We start from the raw sequence: 23,441 nt of genomic DNA, 5'->3' as shown, positions 1-23,441 counted from the left end.
TATGGCAGTTGTTTTTCACTTGTTGATCAATAACGTTTGATTTCGTCATTTTTTATGGACTTCCGCCTTTTGGATTTGCCTTGGAGTTTGTTATACTTTTCAATGGTATAATCCTTGGTTTAATTTCAAAGTGTGATTTAGGATTATGTCTTGAAAAAAGGAAAGCCAGTAACCTTTAGGTTTGGGTTTGGCACTTTCAACTTTTCTTATTCTAGCGTCACTGATGCGTCTATTGTAGAGGAAACGTGTCTGGCGTACACAATTTTAATCCTAGTATCTATGACGAGTTTATTTGAACAGTATTTACCGTTTTTACAATATTTTCATTTCTTGAATAAGCTGTTTTAAAAACATACTTCTTCAAAATATATCACGAATAGTATATATTAGAGGCAGTAAGTGAAATAAGGCATTAAGCTTAAATCCTAGGCAATAAGCTAACGCCTAGGCAATAGATTATTGCCTGAAATCTTTAGGCATTAAGCTTATTTCCTGAAATCTGATGATAAGCGTTAAACCTATTGCCAAACATCAATTTAGGCAATAAGTGAACTTTGGGATTTTTGTTTTATATTCCACTTACATGTACATTTGGTGAAATATTCTTGATGCAAATTATGGTTTAATTAGTTATCAAAGGTACCAGGCTTATAATTTAATACGCCAGACGTTTGTAACATTAGATTTGTAACGTCAAAATGTGCTTTAGAAGTGACTTTCTATTTAATTGATGTTTTCACAATTTTTGGTGCGCCCCATCAACTGTAAAGTGACAATGGTCGTGAATTTACAGCTTTGATTATATCCGAGTTAAAACTAAAGTGGCCAGAACTGGTGACTTTATTTCAGGTAGTAGACATTTCAAACTTCAGTTTTTATCACTTTATCATATACCAAAAAGTAAAATAACAAAAATACCGAACTCCAAGGGAAATTCAAAACGGAAAGTCCTTTATAAAATGGTAAAATCAAAAGCTTAAACATATCAAACGAATTGAAAACAATTGTCATATTCCTGACTTAGTACAGGCATTTCCTTATGTAAAAAATGGTGGATTAAACCTGGTTTTATAGCTAGCTTAAGCTCTCACTGGTATGACAGTCGCATAGAATTACATTATATTGACAACAATGCGTGAGCAAAACAAACAGACATACTAGGTAAAAATGTCAAAAATTGGGGTACAGCAGTCAACATTGTAATGTAATCTTAATCACTTCATAAAAAATAACTATTTCAACAAAGAAAAAAAAAAATTGCATAAAGACACTCTATAGACAAAGGACGTAAGCAAAAATGAACGACAATAATACAAAATTGAACATCGCACAATAGCACAATGGCGGGATGTATAAGTACCGAGCCACATCAAAAATATGTTTACCAAAAAATGGACTAAACAGCAAAGGTTAAAAATGTACAAGAACAAATAAAAGTAACACTATAACTCGTTATAAAGATGATAAACAACATCAGTACCTAGAATCTATATTTCAAGACCATCATGTATTATTTGTGAAGTTGATACGGAATATTTATCAACAAGGTCTTGGTATCTTCCAATGAACTTTTAGAAAAAGGACGAGACGTTCTTTGACATAACCTTATTTTACATTTTAGGCATTAAAATTAATGGCTGGACACATTTTTCAGGATTGAAACTTAAATCCTAGGATTTAAGATTAATGCCTAACATCAGTTAGACAATAAACTAACTGCCTAGGCGTACGCCTATTGCCTAAGATTTAAGCTTAATGCATAATTTCACTTATTGAGGTTAACATATACATAGGTAATCTAATAAAATTTAGAAAAAAGTCATTAATGATATATATCTATTTATTTGAACTCGGTTTATAATAGTTAGCAAAATGCCTATTTTACTGTGCCTATTTTTGTTTGAAATTCTCCGTCTAGATATGCTTTATTCTAGACCTTTTCCTCACCTCAGCAGCAATACTCCAACTTCACCCGCGTTTGGAGTATACATTTCCCATATCATACGATGTCCAAAAGTTTGCAGCTGCTACTCATATTTTGTGAAACGTCATCGGTGGCTGGGAAAAAAATTAATGAGCCAGAGTTTTGTCAAAGAACGTCTAGTCCTTTTTCTCAAAAAGTACATAGAAAAGTACCAAGACCTAATAGATATATACTTAGTGTCTACTATAGAAATATTACAGGATGCCCTGGTATATACGGTTAAGTGAGTTATAGATTCTAGGTGCTAACGCTGTGTATCATTTTATTTGCCTTACAGTTTTCCCTTCATTTGTCTTTGTACATTTTTGTTCCTTTTGGTCGTATGACTAGGTATTTGTGCTTCCAGCTTTAGGTTTTTTTTTATTTTGGCGTTTCTGATGCGGGTGGGTCCTGAGGTGCTATTCCGACGCATGAAGTTTTATATAGTGTTGTTTTCATTTTGTATACCCTTGTTATTATATTTTACTTTATTCGTACTTTATCGGGAAAGTGTATATGTCATTGTGTTTTATTATACTGTATGTACTATCTACTTAAACATTTTGTTGGCTTCTTTGTAAGGTTCACTTATATGTTTGTTTTCTATTTTTAAATTCAGTTGTGTTTTATGTCTGTGATGTATGTTTACAGTTTTTGACAGCTGAATCCCAATTATTGTCACGTTAACCAATTATGCCTGTTTGGATGGCTCACTCAATTTTGTCAATATAACGGAACTATAAACAACTGTTAAACAAGTGGGAGGTTTATCTAGTTATAAAACCAGGTTAAACCCACTATCTTCTTCAGAAAATGACTGTACCTAGTCATGAATATGACAGTTGTTTTCCAATCGTTCCGTTGGTTGATCTAGGGGAGCGTTTGAATTTATCAGATTTTATGTAATTCTCCTTTTTAAATTAACCTTGGAGTTCGGTATTCTTGTTAATACTTTTTTATTTGTCTGTTCTTTACAAAAATAGTGAAATTAAGAACAGAAAAAGATTTCTGGAAATTACAAAATATGTGCAAATGTTGTCAAACAAAACTCACCAAAAATGCAAGGATATAATTTTGTACACCAGACGCGCGTTTCGTCTACAAAAGACTCATCAGTGATGCTCGAATCAAAAAGTTAAAAAGCCAAATTAAGTTAAAGGGTATTGAGGAACCAAAATTTCCGAAGGGTTTTACCAAATACAGCAAATGTAATATATTCCTTGTGTAGAAAATCCTTAGTTTTTTCGAATAACTTAAAAGTTTTCTTAAAATTATTAATTAGTGAAATATCTTAACCAAAAACGTTAACCCGATACGGGAGAGATGGATTAATGGACTAAAAGATCAGAAAACATCGTAGGCTGGGCATCTAAATAACCTATGTAATTTAATGCTCAAATTAACTGTTATATTGGTGCATAGGACGAAAAGAAGGAGTGAAATGAACGTCACATTTTGAAGCCTTCAGCGAATTACATAAATGTAAAATCTTAGTTCGTTAAACTTATTATTGTACACAGGAAATCTAAATATAGCACGAAAAGTATACCTACGTTTGGCCCTTACTGCAGATTAGTAGTGTTATTTTAATTTTTTACATCACTGGATAGATACCGCTGCTGGTCGACCATAAGTTCCCGGTTTTGTCATCAGTTCATCGTCAGTACTCCGGTAATGGGACAATTTAAGAACGTTATGTTATAATTCACGATTGATAACATACCGTTCATAAAATGTCCGTTTTTGATTTAGAAATTTATAAGAAACTTAGGTTCCAACCCCCCTCAGGCAAAATTGACCTTAGATGGATTTGGCTATTATTTTTATGTCCTTTTTGGTCACATAGCTTTTTATGTGTTTCGGTTCGAATACACTCTTGGCTTCAAAATATTTGGTCTGATGGCTCCTGATTAACGTAAATCCAGAAAAGCGTTTCGGACGCACACAATTTATAAAGTGTTATTTTCTTCTTCTTTTTTAGCACAGTACACTAAAATTAAGTAAACTATAAAAGAACATTTTTGGGGAACCTAAACCAAGTATACTATTTAAAAGTATGAACGAAATAAAAAAAAATGACTCTATTGAGAATATAAGAGCATTGCTAGTTATATAAAATATTATAATCAGACAAAGCTAGTGAGGGACAGCTATCTATATATACACGTTCACATCCAAGACACAGAAAAGCGAATATAAAGTGTAGGACCGAATCATTGTTTCGAATTCCCGACTCTTTATTCTGTAGTGATTAGTGTTTTATATTTGATCTTATGACATAAAAAAGTAATATTTCAAACATTGTTTTCATTTTATCACCTTTGATGAAGAAGGAGTTTCAACAAAAAACGAAATAAAAGTTAATAAAAACTGATGTAAAGATATGGTTTGCCTGATGAAGTATTGTTTGCTTTTTGAAAAGTTTTTTTTAAAGGTAGTTTTGAACTTATTGCTCTTTTTGTCAAGTTTTTTAAATTAGGAAAATAAAACAAATTTCCTCGATGACGCTCACTGATATAAAATTAGTAATATTGGAGAGAGAATAATGTCAAAACATTACAATGACATTAAAACAGCAGTAGATTGTCATCAATTTTAGATACAATAACATCACCATTATGAAAAATCAATGCCAATTTGGAGACAAAATTTAGATGCCATCCCTTGACGAAAAAACGGAATCTTATAAAATAATGGGAAATTAAGACCAATTTAAAATGCAATCGATTCTATTTATGTTGTCATCATTTACAGACAAACATAGAATATATAAGGAATAGAGAAATTGACATTTTACCGAAGGTTTTTAAGTATTTATGAAATTTCTTCTCAGTGTTAACAACGACAATCAGACCCCAGTGATGAAAACAGCTGCTCAGGTTTTGAATTATTAAACCCTTTCCTGGGACGGCATACTATATAAATGGCCTACTATTTCCTATCTTTCCATAGTTCTAAAACTTCTACTATTATTTTGTTTATAATATTTTATCTAATATTTTGTTTAAAATTGAAGGATTTGAATTCACATATTGAAAATTGCTTTTATCATCATTTAGGTGGAACAGGATTTATTAAAGTTTAATTAGCTAGTTTATTTACTTTATATACGTATTGGGATTTGATTGTTTCCTTCTACAAAAGGAATTGAAAAAAGTTTCCACGGAATTTAACAATGTTTCATGTTTCAACAATATGGATATTGTGAGAAAAACGGTAAACTTTATACAATTATTCTACTGTTCAAAATACTTTTTATTTATAACTTAAATGTATAGACAGTTGACCTATATAATATTTGAAATAAATTTATCAAATATAATGCGAATACATATTTTATATCTTTATATTTTTCTTATACATATATATTGAACTAAGAAAGAAGAAAACATCTCCTACGCCGAAATATATCTTTCTATTTGTCAATATAAAACATTATACCCCCCCCCCCCCCCCCCCTAAAAAAAAAATAATAATTTAAAAGCAGGAATTATATTGTCAAAAATAAGTATGACAATATCCTTGTTGAAATTCTTCAAAGAGTTGTACAAGTCTTTGAAAATATCTTTAAAAAATAATATTGGGAAACTTTTTTTAACATCACCTAAATTGCCTGATAATATGTAGTTAACAAATATTATCACAAATTTGAAAGTTTTACCATTTCGATTTTACTTTATAACGTAACTTTTTACCCCCGAAAAAGATATTTGTATCCTTAATTTTGTCACATTTTTTAGAGAAATTAATTTGATAATCTATTACCGTACATTTATTACAAAACTGCAAATGGTGAAGATTTTCAAAAGAAACAGTGTTTTTAATAATTTTTTAGAATTTGTTTTAAAACAAAAAAAAACGTTTACAAGAACTAAAATTTTTCCTATGTCTTGTAAAACCAAGTACTCTCAGAGGACACACTTGAACATTTTAAATGTCTATAATAAGTTTCATATTACTTGATATAGTTATTATCTTATTGACATCAATACGGATCACATACGAAATGAAACGACAAAATATATTGCTATCATTTATATATTTCTTCTTTGAAATATTGTAAAACAAACTGACTTAAAAAAAAATCAATTAAAAATAAAAGATTAAAGAATAACTAATAACAGATAAATTACTATAAATCTAAACAAATACTGGAGCCCGTTGAAGCGTTACTTGCATTTTCGAACAAGTGCATGAAGGAAACATTTTATTTACGAAAAAGAAAGTTTGAAGTGTGGATACACATTCATCAAATACAGGGAAACCCGAATTTAACAAAGCAATTGCGCGTTACGTTATGTTTTAAAATTGCAGACCAATATTGTAATGTTTCATTGTCTTCATTAACGAATTTACCGCTTACAGCAAGAAGAAAGTGCATACACCACTGATAAAATCTTTTATAAATTTATTTTTGTTCTAAAAAGGACTTGAGTATAATATCAACAACTTATTTGTAAGTATACTCTTAAGAAAATAAACTTGAATAAATAAACTTAAATAAACTGTTGACTTAGATGATATATCAATTAAACGTGCCAAACATATGTTTATTTGCATTTCATTCTATTTCTTATGTTTGTTCTGCCCTGCAGTCATATTCTATCAAGGACAAGCAGGAGTGAAAATAATATGGCTGTAATGACGACTTTCCATGGAATCAAACATTAAAAAAATCTACCCGTTTGGTAATTTTTATGAGTTCTTCTTTATTTCTAATTTGGATAAAAACAGTATCTCAAAATATGATAAACAATTTTTATTTTTTATGATATATAAAGGGAGTAATTCACTTATTCTAAAATCATAGTTTCCTTCTTGAATGTAGAGGGAATTATGAGTCCAAACTAATATTTGGAAGAACACTCTAAAATTGCCAAAAGTAAAATAAAATATTCCAATTCTAGTAATGGTCTCGCATATAACATTTAATTCTGGCATCTATGATGAGTTTATTGTCAATATAGAAAGGTGAATTATAAGGAGATTTGGTATGAATGAATGAGTGAAACAGCAAACCACCAGAGACCAAATGGATGTTTACAACTATAGCTCACCGTCTTCAACAAAGAGCAAATTCAATATATACTGCATTGTCAGCAATAAAAGGCACCGACATGACAAAATGTGTAATAATGCAAACGAGAAAACCAACGACCCGATTTATGACGAAACAAATTCACTAATGTGATAAAATTTTACAAAAACAACTATATATTTCAAATCTAATTTTTTAAATGCTGCAATATTTTCATACTTATTTAATTGTTGTTATTGAGTTGATATTTTTTTCTATATGTATGCTATTAAAGATTAAGGCAATTGAAAAATACATTTTAAAAAGATTTATAGGTCAAAACTCATTAATTCAACATTGTTATGATTCAACTTACACACACTGCAGATTGTTTGAAAACTAAAATGGAAAAAATGTAGCATTACGAAATATCATTACGATATCCGAATCTAAGAACATCAAAAGAAGTGACCTTGGATAGTAGACAAACAAAAAGGTTAAGAGTAAAACAACAAAAATGAAATGATATACTATTTGAGCCTAAAACGATTCCCAAAACATGTATGAACTGACAATTATAACAACAACAAAAAACAACAATAAAATTATATAAGACTTCATAAGAACAGACACGGTAGTTTCATAATGAAAAAAAAAAAACCAAAAATCAGGATACGCATTATTGGACTGAACGGATATGAGATCGACAATAGAGATTGGGACCGACCCACAACTAGAGTCTGATCATATGGATTAATTTAAAAAAGACCTTAGAGGTAGAATTTTTTTTATTTTGTTTTTTATTTTTGTGTGTGTTTTAATCAATCTTTTAACTTCGGCAGCTTTACTTTTCACCCAAGTTTTCCTTTTTTGTTAAACATAACCATTTCATAAATCATTCGCATTGCAATTTGAATTATCATTCATATTTTCCGAAATCTAAGAAATTTCTTAGTTATCTCTTTTGTAGAATCCGACATTCAATTACAGCAGTTGATTTACACGTAGTTACATAAAGTGATAAGGTGCTCTTGATCTACCGGTAAGCATTGACTATTAAAATGTTGTTCAGCACGAGGACTACAGTAAAGACTCCAGTAAATGACTGCAATGAACGTGTACCAATATACAGGAAGTTACGGTAAAATACGTTAATCCAATACTCATAGCCTGCTCTTGGGTTATGATTTAATGGTTACTTTATAATAAAAGGATATTAAATTTGGTTCTTTTCAATTACCGTTTGAATTTTTTAAAACCACGACGGACCAAAGACTACGCGATTACAGGATCCTCTATGTGGTTTGTCTCATTTTCTTAAGTGTTATTGTTTTTGTTAGATTTTGGAACCGTTTATGTTTTCGAGATATTTATTTTTCAAGTGTTTAAGCAGTTCTGATGATGTGCTTCTAGAAAAACCAAAGAAGATATTTACAGAACCACATATTTAGGGTACCAAATTAAGTTCCTGCACATTTTTCGCTTAGGATGTAAGTTTGAAATATCTTTTGTGCAAAGTAGTGCAACAAATTAACTTAACAGTATGCCGTTAATTCCAGACATTGCCAGTTATATAGCAATATAACCCCGTTTACGTTTTATTCTTCAAATTTCATCGATTTTAGCAAACAATATAAAAAACAGAAGAAACAAGAAAACAAAGTAATTCATAACGGCTTTCATGACTAACATTCACTTCATGAACGACGAAAATAATAATAATAATAACAATAATAATAATTAATAATTTACTTTTGGATGTAACACGTTTTCTGATTGGCTAAAAGTTTTTGTCTATCAGCTCATAGACATAATTTGTCATGTGATTGTAACGTCATCAACGTTTTTTTTTCATGATTTACTCCTTACAAATGGAATTTACTATTTCATTGTAAGGAATGACTGTAATATGTTTTCTGTCTATTCGAAATAACCTCAAAAATGTGCAACGCACTTTTAGATAATCCGCTTCGCGGGTTATTCAGTGTGCACCACATTTTTGAGGTTATTTCTTCATAGACAGAAAAAATATTACAGTCATTTCTTAATAATAGTAATAATGATTATAATAATAATACAATACAAAGAACTTGTTTTATTCTCCAAATTACAAACAATATACATAAAGCATTTGTTTTATTTTCCATATTACAAACAGTATACATAAAGAAGTTCATTACTTGAAAATGCAATGGTAAACGTTTGTGTAAGTCATCAGCACTCTGTGTTGACATGAACTATCAATGATACTGTTATTATCTGTAAATTTCAATTTCATTACATGCTAAATATTAATCGAAACAATAAGGTTTTTCGACCTAAGTCAAATTTTGCACTGATTTTTGGTAATTTTCATTCTCAATACATCGCAATTAATTTTGCATTTTGAATGTTTTGATTTGAGCGTCACTGATGAGTCTCATTCAAACGAATTTATTAAGAATTATTTGGATGAACATGTAGTAGCAACGGATCAATACCACTGATGTTGGACTGCTGGTCCTCAGTAGTCAGTACTTCGGTACTGATTAAGAAACTAAAGTTCAAACTCCCTCAGACAAAGAGACAAAGTTGACCTCAAATGGGGCTATTTTTTTATGTCCATTTGGGTAATATATAACTTCTTACCTTTCTACGTATTTATACATCCCTTGCTTTAAAATGTTTAAGTTTCGGACGCACGAAATTCAAAAAATGTTATGTGTTCATTTCTATAAGTTTTACAGTCACCATTACTAATTGATAGATGGATACAATGTATATGTGTCTTAACTCACTAGCGACGTGTTTTTGGCGGACTTGGATATTGTTATAATGAATAATCTTCTAATCTGTAGGTTAACCGATTTTCTTCTATTCCTGATTGATTGTGTGGATTCGCATGGCGGGAAATGCATGCATAGCAGAAGGCACTACGGCTTTCGTTCCCTTTAAGGTGGTACTTAACACTACAGGGAGATAACTCTGTAAAAATCAATTAAACGTTTTAATCACGTTGTATTGTTAAGGAAATATTAAGCTTCTCAATGATCAAAATTAGTGTTTGTCAAACTGCTATATAACCAGTGAAATTTTTCTGATAAAGTGGTTGGTTCAAGTTATTTGAATTTTTTATATTTTTGTCAAAGGGTCAAAGTAAACATTTTGTCAAAATTTTAGGAAAATTAAACGAGCCAAATTAATATTAATCAAGGTGTTGGGTACCACCTTAAATGTGTCTTCGTAGTGAATTTATCAGATTTGACCATCTGTAAACTACTATTGTCTCTTAGTCCGTGCTCAAAACAACCGGCGAGTACTGTAAACATGTTTACAATTAGTTTAGTGTAACGAACACTGGTTATACATCAAATTTGTTCTCATCTGTACATCGGGTTTAAATACCTGTACATGACAATTGTTCACACAAAAAAACTACATATACACACAATTGACATGTACATTACATAGAATTGAATTGGAAATTTCAGGAGGAAAGTCAGAAAAATCGTTTGATTCCATTGAAAATTAAGGGCGGGGGATTCAACAGGAAGTTTAAAAAATGTTCCTGTATTTGGCTTTTTATTAAAGTAATAAAATGCTCCGCTGGGGCGCAGCTTGATACGACCGCAGAGGTCGAACCCTGAACAGTTGGGGCAAGTATGGACACAACATTCAAGCTTGATACAGCACTGAATTTGGATTGTAATTAAATATTTGACACAGCATAGGTTTCTCACACAGAATGAAAGTGGTCTAAGAACTTAAAATTTTTTAATTTACCTATTCAAACCATATCGTTATTATTTGCTTTTATATATACATCAGAAATAACCAATTTAAAATGGAAAATTTTAAAGAAAAAAACATACATGTGATGGACTGTGAAACTCAGATCAGGAGATTGGAAAATTTTGGTCAGGAGATTAGGACTCAGATCAGGAGGTTTTTAATCGACATAAAGTTTGTCGTAAATGTAACCGTGTGCTGTAAAAATTGTCTTTTAAAGTGTGTTTTCTTCAACTCTCAATCCGAATGTATTATGTATTATGTTTTTAGTACCCTTGTACTTATAAAGTTTCTTTATCTTAATATTCTACATGTTCAATCTAAGATTCTTTTTTCTTAGTATGTTCTTTAAATTTTTCAATTCATATCTTTTATATCATTATTCTATAGGACAAACATTGCAATCAGATCATTTGTTTACCTATCTGCATTTGCAGTTAAATTTTATTTGAATAATCAGAAACTCATTTAAATTTAGAACATGGGTCATAGTTATTATATGAATTCAATTTAAGCCTTGAAAGAAAGTATAGAACCCTCAAATAATTTTCAAATTATTATTTTTTGATTTGTCCTAAGACATTTAAAATCATTTAATTACCATCCTTTTATGATTATTTGTTCAATTTATATTTTATTTATATTCTTTTAAAAATTTACATTATTTAAAGGAAAGTAACTTAAAACAGGATAAATCAGGGGAAGTAACCCAATAAATACACAAAGTTTTTATTACACAACGGCAGTTAGCCTGAGGTAAAAATCGTTGATTACCAGTATGTTTGACACCCAAGCTGACAAGTGAAGCCATATAATTATGCATGTTAATTGATTTACAGGTAAAATATAACTTCAGGTGATGTCAGTTACACCAGATGTCTGAGATGATATGTTGGGCAGATTTCATACACAGGATTTTTTTCTCTTCAACGCGAGGTCGGGAGGAGACCCCTGAAAACGGGATTATTGTACTCCCGTCGGGAGGTTTACATGTATGAAAAAAAGAAAAAAAAATCCCCCAAATTTTTTTTGAACCCCCTTATGATTCATCACCCCATTGGCCCAAACTCAATCCCAGCTTTCCCTTTGTGGTATGGTACCTTGCAGTACAATTTCAGAGAGATCCATACACTTGAACACAAGTTATTGTCTTGAAACTAGAAAAATGCTTGTTTTTTGGCCCCTTTTTGGCCCCAAATTCCTAAACGTTTAGAGCAATTACCCCCAAACTCAAACCCAGCTTTCCCTTTGTGATATGGAACCATGCAGTACAATTTCATAAAGATCCATACACTTACAGTTATTGTCCTGAAACTAGAAAAATGCTTGTTTTTTTGTTCCCTTTTATGGCCCCTAATTACTAAAATTTTGAGGGAATTACCCCCAAAAATCAATCCCAGCCTTCCCTTTGAGGTATGGTACCTTGCAGTACAATTTCAGAGAGATCCATACATTTGAACACAAGTTATTGTCTGGAAACTAGAAAAATGCTTATTTTTGGCCCCTTTTTGGCCCCTTATTCCTAAACTTTTTGGGCAATTACCCCCAAACTCAATTCCAGCTTTCCCTTTGTGATATGGAACCTTGTAGTACAATTTCATAAAGATCCATACACTTACACACAAGTTATTGTCATGAAACTAGAAAAATGCTTGTTTTTCGCCCCTTTTTGGCCCCTAATTCCTAAAATATGGAGGCAATTACCCCCAAAATCAATCCCAGCATTCCCTTTGTGATATGGAACCTTGTGATACAATGTCAGAGAGATCCATACACTTACACACAAGTTATTGTCATGAAACTAGAAAAATGCTTGTTTTTTGCCCCTTTTTGGCCCCTTATTCCTAAAATTTGGAGGCAATTACCCCCAATATCAATCCCAGCATTCCCTTTGTGATATGGAACCTTGTGGTACAATGTCAGAGAGATCCATACACTTACACACAAGTTATGTCTGGAAGTTACAAAAATGCTTATTTTTGGCCCCTTTTTGGCCCCTAATTCCTTAACTGTGGGTACCATAACCCCCAAAATCAATCCCCACCTTCCTTTTGTGGTATTGAACCTTATGGTAAAATTTCATTGAGATTCATTCACTTAAACTAAAGTTAGAGTGCGAAAACTAATGTGTATTCGGACGACGACGCTGGACGACGACGACGACGACGCCGGACGACGACGACGACGACGACGACGACGACGCCAACGTCATACCAATATACGACCACAAAAATTTTTTTGCGGTCGTATAATAAAAAAAGTGGTTTGTCCCACGAAGATGAATGGTCGGTACCTTAAAAAATAGTTCTATTGATTTGGAGAACTTAAAGAGATCTAAAGATGACACGATAACGCATTGCTAAAGCAGCGTAACAATTAGCGAGAAAAGGATTTCGAAAATGATTGATATATTGATTGATTGTTGGTTGCTTAACGTCCTGTGGCAAACATTTCATGCATGTTCAGGACGAGAACAAATTCACAATTTATACAATAGAGAGGTCCTGTAATAGATGCCGTCCGGAATGAAGATCTGGAAAATTTGGACAGCCATTGGATAATGAGAGTATATTGGACAACGATTTTGCCTGGCAACAGGCCACATACGGACCCCTCAAAGAGTTGTTGCAAGGGTTCTTAACGTGCATAGAGCGTGGCACTCTCTCTACACAAGGCGGCGAATTTAACATCCCCATTCTGATAGCATGTGGCTGCGTATTTGTACATCCCGCACAGCTAAACGGGGGCCCCACTTTTGTAAAGGTTTTACTGTCGATCGGAAGAAGACCTAAGCGACCATATTTCTTTTCCCCAGTTATCCTTGTGGTGATTTTGGAAATGAATATTCTTGACTGGTACTTACTGTAAAAAATAACCGTGTTCAAGACACGATGAAAAGGAATTATTTGTCCTACAAAAAGCAGGACAAGAAGAAGTCATGTTCAAAAAGTGAAAATGATTTTTCGCCCTAATTAATTAAGCCCTACAATCAACAAGTGAAAAATGAATATTCAATCAGCAAAAAATCTCCCCTCCCACTAAAAGTTAAATAGTCCAGTGTTGAGTACACTTACACCATACCGAGTTTAGCTCAATGTGAACACGGCGGCCTTGTCTAGTGAGTATGCAATAATGATAATTAAGGGGTTTTTTTTGTACCGATTTTCTTTAAAAAAAAATAGTATGTACATCGTATATACATTCCCTTGTCAAGTTCAGTTTTGATTTTGAATAAAAGATGTGTGGTATATGTAACTGGCTACCTATAAAAAAAAACAAAAAAACAAAAGAGCACTGATTTCTTTTGATTAGTTATATATGTTTATAATCATGCTTTGAGTTATTTGAATAATAGTGACATAAAAAAATCATGTGACAACATTGTTCCCCTAAAAATCCTCTATAGAAACCATAGAAAAACTAAATAAAGTAAGCATTGAAAATGAAATATTTTGTCCCCCGCCCCCCAAAAAACCCCCCAAAAAACCCAGATAATACTATTAGCAAAGTGGAAATAATAAAACAAGAACATACGAGCTATACGTTTCATTCATTATATTTTGCTGAGCTAAAAAATGCGAAACATAGCAATTTAGAAAAATGAGATTGGATCCAAACAGATTTGCTTACTGATTACAATTGATTCAACATGTTCAAACCATACCGGTTTTCTAATAAAAAAGAGTCGTTTTGCAGTTTTTTATATTTAGATTATATATAGTAAAGCAAGGTGACTAACTGCTTAATCACCCCGGTTTTTGGTGGGGTTCTTGTTGCTCAGTCTTTAGTCTTCTATGTTGTGTTTTGTGTGCTGTTGTTTGTCTTTTGGTCTTTTTTTTGCCATGGCGTTGTCAGTTTATTTTCAACTTTTGAGTTTGAATGTCCCTTTGGTATCTTTCTTCTCTCTTTCTAATCCGTATTACTAGATCCAGAAAATCATGTGATATTATAATTCGAAAATGGTAGACTAGTTTGATAGTAAATGAATCTAGTCAACACCTGTTAAAAAAAGATGAATGACAAAAAATCGCATCTGAAAGATGTTTCGTAAGGTGATACATTTAAAAATTGTTCATAAGGATTTTTATTGACAATCGTTGATTCAACCTTATATTCTTTGTCCTATTGTGTATCGATGGATTATAATTACAAAATATGAATTGTATATTTCTGCGGAAATGATATTACATTATTGCTCGTATTAGGTTTCATATGAACGAAAGTGGCTGGGATGGTTATGTCGAATGTAAGGAAATAACATAATTTCACAAATTTAGAGCAAGCCAATATACTTAATTGTTTGATGTTATTACTATCAAAATAATTTGCCACCTTGAACATCTGCAAATTCGAAAACATGCTTATAACTTTTGAAGAACAATGATATAAAGGTAAAAACAACCAAACTTAATACCCTTAACTAAAAGAAGTAAAACACAGAAAATGGAAATCATTTTTACGCAAAAGGTATTTCTTCTAATGTGCACTGATTGATTTAGATAAATATACATCCACACCTTTTAGAATGATAAATGATGTGTTCTTCTTGGATTACACTTTTATCGTCATAGGGGAGGTGAATGAAGCATAGTATTCACATCATTTAATTGTTTACTTCTATTTTTCAATATTAATTGTGTAAAACAAGCAGTTGAAAGTCTTATAGCATTGCAATTCATTTCATTTTTCGTTATTGCTTTGAAATTACCTTTTTAACATTTTTATTTTCCTATTATATTGAGCTATTATGGAAAGAGAGTAACATTAAACGTCAAAATTTATAAGATGTTTTTACCAATATTGTTACATTCTTAGTCAAAACAATAGAAAATTTGTGAACAGCAAACATGAACAGCCATACAAGATCAACAAAAAGATATCTTAGACATGAATTATATTCCCATTTTTAATGACAGAATTGCACACAGAGCTAGGGGAGTAACACATGCTCTTTAGAACCTATAGTTTTTGTTGTCGTAACTTCGAGCAATGCTGTAATGTTACATTGTTTAACTTTGTTTATAAGATATCAACATTTTTATGATTTTTTTGTTGGATATTTTCGTTTGTATAATTTTAAAAGGAAAAAGAAAAAACTTTAATGTTTATGTAATAATATTCATAAAGAATAAGATGGGATTAGTTTAAAATAACCAACAGTGAGCAACCAATATATTGGATCTGCTTACCCTTCCGGAGCATCTGAGATCACCCAAGTTTTAGGTGGGTTTCGTGTTGCCCAGTCTTTAGTTTTCTATGTTGTGTTTTGTGTACTGCTGTTTGTCTGGTTGTATTTTTCTTTTTTAGTCATGACGTTGTCAATTTGTTTTCGACTTATGAGTTCGAATTGGTATTGTTGTCATGACTCTCATAATGTCTTGCTGCTTCTATCTAGAATTAGTGTCAGATATTTTATATTCACCTGCTTTGTTTTCTTGCATTGTCATTACAGTATTGATAATGCTGTGTTGTATAGATCTTGTATTTCATAAGTTTGCTAATTTTAGATCGTCTTTGTTTTCATATGCACTTAACATTTTATACATCCAAACCCTTTAGATTTGCTTTTAACTTGTATTTCCCTTTTGTATTTCATTAGATTTTAAATACCATCCTTGTGTATTGTCTAAATCCTATACTATTTTGATAATTTTGCTCTGTGTTTTCCAGGTACTCATAGTTATCGATTGTCTGGTCTTTTTACCTTTGAAATATGACGTGTTTTTGCTTTTTCTGTTTTTTTGTTGTTGTTGTCTAACTTTTAATGATTAAGGGTGTTCTTGGGCTTTGTCCTCTAAATATTGAAAGTTTAGGTATTCTCAGTCATTTCCTACTGTTGTTATAATTTTAAATTGTAATGGTATGATGTTTTCATTCAGTTTTGAATAAGTACTTTTGTTGTCGTGGAGATAAATTGTTCTTTAGATTTTATTTTGTGATCTTCCCTTCATCAAAGTCGTTTGAGATAATATTTAACAAGTGTTGCCTATTTTTAGCTTATGCTCGATTCAAACTTGGCTTCAGACGAAGAATTTAACCATCCCTTTAAATGATCAAATGAGAACGTTTATTTTTGCTCTGTTTAAAGCTTATTCTGGATTTACCTTCATCAAGAAAGGTAAGAACCAAACGAAAGAACAGCTAAAAAAGGATTTAACTTATAAAACAAAATCTTGTCATCGAAAGACACTAAGACAGGTTGCCATCCTCAACTACCCGGTTAAGGTCTACTTTACTTAAGGGAGATACAACCTTATTATTTAAGCGCCAATTTTTCCTAAGAATCAGTCAGTGGTGGGAACATGACAAACAAAAACCCGCTCAGATTTACATTTATTTAAGTTCAAAATGTATAATTGTGCACACATATGATATACGTTTCCTTTTCCTGATCTGGTATTTCAAGATATAATTTGGTTGAAATGCACTAGAAATGAACAATCAAGGAGAGCGCACCGCGTAATTTGCTATCATTTTAACCAAGAGTTATCCAGAGATTTATAGAATTACCATGCAGACACAGAGAAACGAAAGACATCCCATTTCTAACTTAGGATGAGGGTAACTTCAAAATAGGATGTTTAGGTCGGAGGGTTTTTTCCGCCATGTTTGAAATTCTTTTAAATTGCATGATTCTTACAAAGAGAGGCACTTAAATACTAAAAATAGTATGTAATTGATCATGATCATTATCTAAATATATGACTTTTTTGTGTGTAAAAAGAGGAGGAGATATCTAGGATACATTCAAAACTGACAAGTCGAGAGAAACAGACAACTCCATGGTAAAAAGCGAAAGACGAAGAAAAGAGCGCAAACACTATACAGAAAACTAGTGAATGAGCAACACGAACCTCCCCCCCCCCCAAAAAAAAAACAAAAAAAAAACTGAGGGCGATTTCAGGTGCTCAAATATGTGTCAAACATAAAGAGATAATCTGAAATGTTATTATATTATTGTTAGTTTAGTACTTATATTTGTATTTTTATTCATGGGAATCTGACATATTCACTTCTTGAATGTTTAAAAGTACAACAATACTCTAAGGCAAATTAAAAAAAGTCCATAAAAACTGACAAAATCAAACGCTATCAATCAACGGAACAAGTGAAAAACAAATGTGATATTCCTGAATTGGTATAGGCATTTTCCGAAGAAAATGGTGGATTATACCTGGTTTTATAACTAGCTAAACCTCCTACTTGTATGACAGTATATATAAAATGAATTTAAACAATCTTATAATTTTAGAATTCATTATGAGGTTTTTTTACTGTAGACCCTGTATGTAAATAAAACGCAGATTTGAATGTACACATTACATCTGAACTATTTTGTTTTCGAATTAAAATACCCTACTACATGTAAAGGGAAATAACTGGAAAAAGTAAAATAAATTGAACGTGGAGTAAATGAAGATTTAAATCACATTTTTGTATTCATAAAAAAATCTAAATAACATTGTCGTTTAAATATAAAGAGAGGCGAAAGAGATACCAAAGGGACATTCAAACTCATAAGTCGAAAATAAACTGACAAGGTCATGCCTAAAAAAAGAAACAGACAAACAACATTACACAAAACACCACATAGGAAACTAGACTGAGCAGCACGAACACCACCAAAAACTGGGGTGATCTCAGGTGCTTCGGAAGGGTAAGCAGATCCTGTCCCACATGTGAGATTAGAAAAATGGAAATTATATGATCGTTTGTGTTCATAAAAGGCACACATAGGTGATAAAATTTTGCTTTAAATAAATATGTTTCAAAGAAAATAAAAAAGAAGACATTGCATAATTACGATAAAATGCTGTTTCGCCAAAAGCATAATAATTGTAGACTAACAAGTTTGATAATTATAGACTCACGAGTTCATACAAATGAAGTTATAATTTCATACCTAAACAAATATAAGTTAAAATGAAAGTATTTTTATACTATTAATCTAAAAATAAAATTACTTATATAAAAAGATCTCACAGAAATTAATAATTAGCAAAAATAAAGGATACTTAGGCAAAAAGCACATTTTCCCGATAATTTAGCAAGATCTGGTAAAACATTTTGGAGAACTTTTAGTTTTTATTTCTCTTCAATTTCGAAATTCATCTGGCTTTTCAACTGTTTTGAGTCTAACGCCATTGATGAGTCTTATGTAGACAAAAGGCGCCTCTGATGTACTAAATTATAAGATTGGTATATTTGATTAGTTTTTTTTTGTTGTTAAGTCATTGATAACACAACAGAATCAAGATGACTTTTCAAAATCATTTTATTGTTTACACAAAATAAGAAACATTTATAAACAAACAAAACTCATCAACATATATTTGACAAAGGCAATAGTTTTTTTTACCGATGTTCAAGTTTCATAAATTGATACAAAAGAGAGGCGAAAGATAACAAAGGGACATTCAAACTCATAAGTCGATAACAAACTGATAATGCCATCGCAAACGAAAAACGACGAAAAGACAAACTACAGTACACAAAACACAACACATAAAGACTGAGCAACACCAATCCAAACCATAAACAAGGTTGATTTCATGTGACATCTGCATATGTCAACTAAATGTCGGTTATTGTTATTAATCTTTTCTGGGTAAACGTTTTTTTTAGTACGATTGATTTCCCAGAAAAAGTTAATTCCCATAAATTTAGTTTAATATCTATATGATATTTTGTACAATAGAATATGTTGTTTTTCATTGTATGTCTAAATTGTTTTGTTTCTTTTTCTTCTTTTGTTGTTGTGTTATCGTAGGATGTGATCGGCTGTTGGTTTAGTTTACCTTTGCGTAAGAAGTATTTTTGTATTCCTTTTTTTTTGGCACAATCTCGATTTCATATTATCTTTTGTTTATTTCTTCATTTCATTCAAATTTCTGATTTTTTTTGTCCTACTCAAGTCTCGTTTTTTATATAGATTCTTGATTTACGTTCCATTGTTTCATTGGTGTGCAAATGAATTCACACAAGGACATGAAGCTATACTTAGACGTTCTTTGGTAAATGCTGCTCTACAACATGTTTCAAGTCTTTGAAAGGCTAAGAATGAACATTAACATACACAAAAACTAACTGGTAATGATTTTCATTGTTGAGGGAATATTTGAATAAAAGAACTCATTTTTTGTAAAGTCCATTGAATTTTTTCTTTGTCGCCATACAATTAAAAACTCATCATAGATAGCAGGATTATAAATTTGTACGCCAGACGCGCGTTTCGTCTACAAAAGACTCATCAGTGACGCTCGAATCTAAAAAGTTTATAAAAAGGAAAATTACGATGTTGAGGAGTATTGAGGTCTCAAAATTTCAATAGGTTTTGCAAAATTCAGCAAACCCTTTGCCACACATCTATCAATTTCTAATGAGAGGCTATCAGGATATTGAAGGTCATTCATTGTCATGATTAAGCTATACTGGAAAAGCAGGGATAAAAAAGTATTAAAAAAAATACCGAACTCCAATGTAAATTGAAAAAGTGAAAGTCAATAAAACCTGACAACATCAAACGTTAGACTATATCAACCAAAAAGACCAATGGGAAACACTGTTATATTCCTGACTTGGTATCAAACCTGATGTTATAGCTAGCTTAACTTTTCACTTGTATGGCAGATGTTTATAGTTCCATAATATTGACAAAATTTGGTGAGCCACCAAAACAGACATAATTGGTTAATTAATGTGACAATAATTGGAATCTGTGCAGTGTTATTAGATATTTTCGGATGTAGTCATATACATGTGTATGCACTAGATAGTATTTATAAAACACTGCTTTATTTTTTTTTCTGTAGAAATGTGTATTTGTGAAAATAAAAATAGAAGAAAATAACTTTTGTTTACTATCATACCTTTAAAAACGAAGAACTAAAGCAGATATCTTGCCTTTGGTTTGCTTTGACAAATAGTATATCTTAGCCATTATCAGCGATGAACGTACCATAGTACATACCATAAAATTACTTTCATAACAATGAAATCAAATTTGAGCAGTACTGAATTATACGTGCTCCTTACACAAAAAACTTCTTCAACAGAGTTATTAGAAATAACGACTGAAATCGACATTACATAAGTTTTATGGTCACTACCACGAATTGGTTGACCGATACGACAAGTCAGTTTCTCAACTCACTTGCGATATATTGTCGCAGTCTTAATTCTTTATATACCAGTATAGTCGTTTGAATCTGAGGACTCACCTTGTTTGTATCGGATACCTACGCATCACAAAATTCCATACAAACAACGGTACATTGTCGGCTCATCTGCATGTTCTACAATGGGATTGTCCATTAGATTGAAAAAATAATGTTCGCAATGAAAGAAGGTCTTCAGAAATACTGTGAAACTGTTAACGTGTAATGGTATTAACCATATGTGGATTTTAATAAACTCCAAACAACTTCCGGATAATTTTAAATCTCGATCTTTCTTGGAAAGTAATTCTATCAAAACCTTTGGTTTTTCAAACCTTCATACCACCATTCCCCATGTGAAGTTGAAAATTCGTCTAAAAGAAATGATCAACAATGCTTTTCAATATAAAAATGGTAGCATAAGCTATAAATGTATTGCTTTGTGATACCATGCGGCATAGTTTGTTAAAAATGAACAAAGAGGTAATATTTTTTATATTTATTTGGAAAGAATATTGTAATCATTCTCTTGTACTTCTCTGCTTGAAGTAGCTCTCACAGATAAATTTAACGGTAAAACATGAAAATGACACTTTATAAATTATTTGCGTCCAAAGCGCTTTTCCGTGTTTACTTTCATCTGGAAGGCTTAAGGATGTTCGATACTCTGTTTCAAAAAAAAACAAGCTTTTTAAAAGACTGTTATAAATTGATAGTATGTAAATAAAGGAACTAAAAAAGCCAAAAAATAAATGAAGGGTCCGTTTGCTCGTTTTCGAGATATAAGCCAGTGAAAATCTGGCCGGAAATATTTCTCTCTAGATTTTTCATACATTTAACATTGGAACCCCTTTTCTTTAAAAAAAATATAAAAAAATAACAAGGATTTTATAGGATTTTTAAATATAGCTTTTTAAACTATATGTAATAAAATTATGAAAAGAAAAGTAGGGGTTAGCGGGGAAATTTTCTTAATGGCACTTCATGGATAAAACCAGAGGATTCCAAATATCTGGCAAAAATTCAAAAACAAGAGGAGCGAACATCTTTAAATCAAATACTTGTAAGCCAGGGGTGTAAAAGTACCGAACACTTTCGAACAGATGACTTAAACTTTACCTTCAAGAACCTGTGAGTGTTTGAAACTCCTCTTTGTTTTCAACATAACTTTCTCGAAATTCTTATTCAACTCTGAATTATTTTTTGAGCCTCTGAATGGCAACACAATAACAATAGCCAAGTTTACATTTTCATTGGATGGTGATTATATAACTTTTGACTTCTCACTTATGACGCCCAGTTTCCTTTTATTTCGTAGCAAATCATGGCGTTCGTAATCTGTCAGATTTGTGTTAACAAAACTATTAGATAGCTTGAAGGCGAGGTTTTCTCGTATACGATAAAATAGTGTTATTAAAGAAGAAATATCAAAAGTATATATACATCAATGGAACTTAATATTTTTCTCTCCATCTCTGCTTGATACGTCACACTTTTTACAAATCTGACGACCTTCATTAAAAGTTTGAGTTATATAAACTAATATACGCCTTATTAAAATCTATTTCCTTTCTATAACTGGTAATGTATCAGTAACTGATACCAGTCAGGTAGGTTTCTGTAACCCGAACTTTCTTCGAGAATTAACGTAAATCTACTAACGTCAGGCGGAAACCCAGTTGAAATTAAACAAAAGAAATGGAACTCTTTGTTAGAGAAGGTAAAAAAGCCAAATTGGTATATTTGAATTGTTTACTTCTGTTTCTATGGACTTTTAAAGTTTAATAAAGTTGCATCATTTAGGATTTTTTGCATCTTATATACGTGTTTTTACTTGAATTGTAGTTAAGAGCTCCAGATATTTGTAAACTGTTAAATTAAAGACAAATTTTCATAAAACAGTCGATTGTTGCAGGTTCAAATCCAGTTGGATCTTTTTTGTGCATAAGCATCAATTCCGCCGAAAAAAATTCCATAGATAGAAAATAGATTGATCTTTCTGAAGCATTGATTTGCACCTCTGCCCCCGGCGATAGTTTTTGGGAAAAAATTTCCCAAAATGGGCAATAATTACATCGAAAAGAGAAAGTCGAGTGCACCTTTTCATGTTCGGGTGTGTTTGAGTTGACTATTCTGTCTTGAAAACGTATAAAGCAAAAATATTTGATACATCATCTCGCTTCAGATTCTATTATTTTTATATATTAAGGCTACATGTTGATAGGATAACATTAAAAATTCACAGTACTAAAGAATGAAATATATGGGTCAAGTGAAATATCTTTCTAATGAGTCATAACAACAGAGTAGGTGTGTTCGAATAACAATTTTTATCGAAATGTACTTGACGACAGACTTTACAGTTGGATCTTAAAAATGCATATCTTCAAAAAAACTTCATTTTTTGTGTGTGTTATCTATGGTTATTAGTCTTAGACCTCTGAAAAATTTTAGTCTGCCCTTCCACGAAATATTTAATTAGAAATTTTTTTAAAGTTTTTGAACTTTCGAAAATTCCACCTGACAACCGATCAGA

At 31.4% G+C, this 23,441-nt stretch overlaps 1 long non-coding RNA gene across 1 annotated transcript; it reads right to left on the bottom strand.

Moving 5' to 3' along the window:
- Positions 1–11,227: 11,227 nt before the first annotated feature.
- LOC127715696 (uncharacterized) lies at positions 11,228–13,003 on the bottom strand. Its single transcript, XR_007988551.1, has 2 exons — positions 12,654–13,003; positions 11,228–12,492 (listed from the first exon to the last, which is right to left on the bottom strand). It is a non-coding gene; the product is annotated as an uncharacterized LOC127715696 (long non-coding RNA).
- Positions 13,004–23,441: the final 10,438 nt, after the last annotated feature.

Source organism: Mytilus californianus, unplaced genomic scaffold, assembly GCF_021869535.1.
Source record: "Mytilus californianus isolate M0D057914Y unplaced genomic scaffold, xbMytCali1.0.p SCAF_9, whole genome shotgun sequence".
NCBI lineage: Eukaryota > Metazoa > Mollusca > Bivalvia > Mytilida > Mytilidae > Mytilus > Mytilus californianus.
This window is presented reverse-complemented; position numbering and strand designations above follow the sequence as displayed.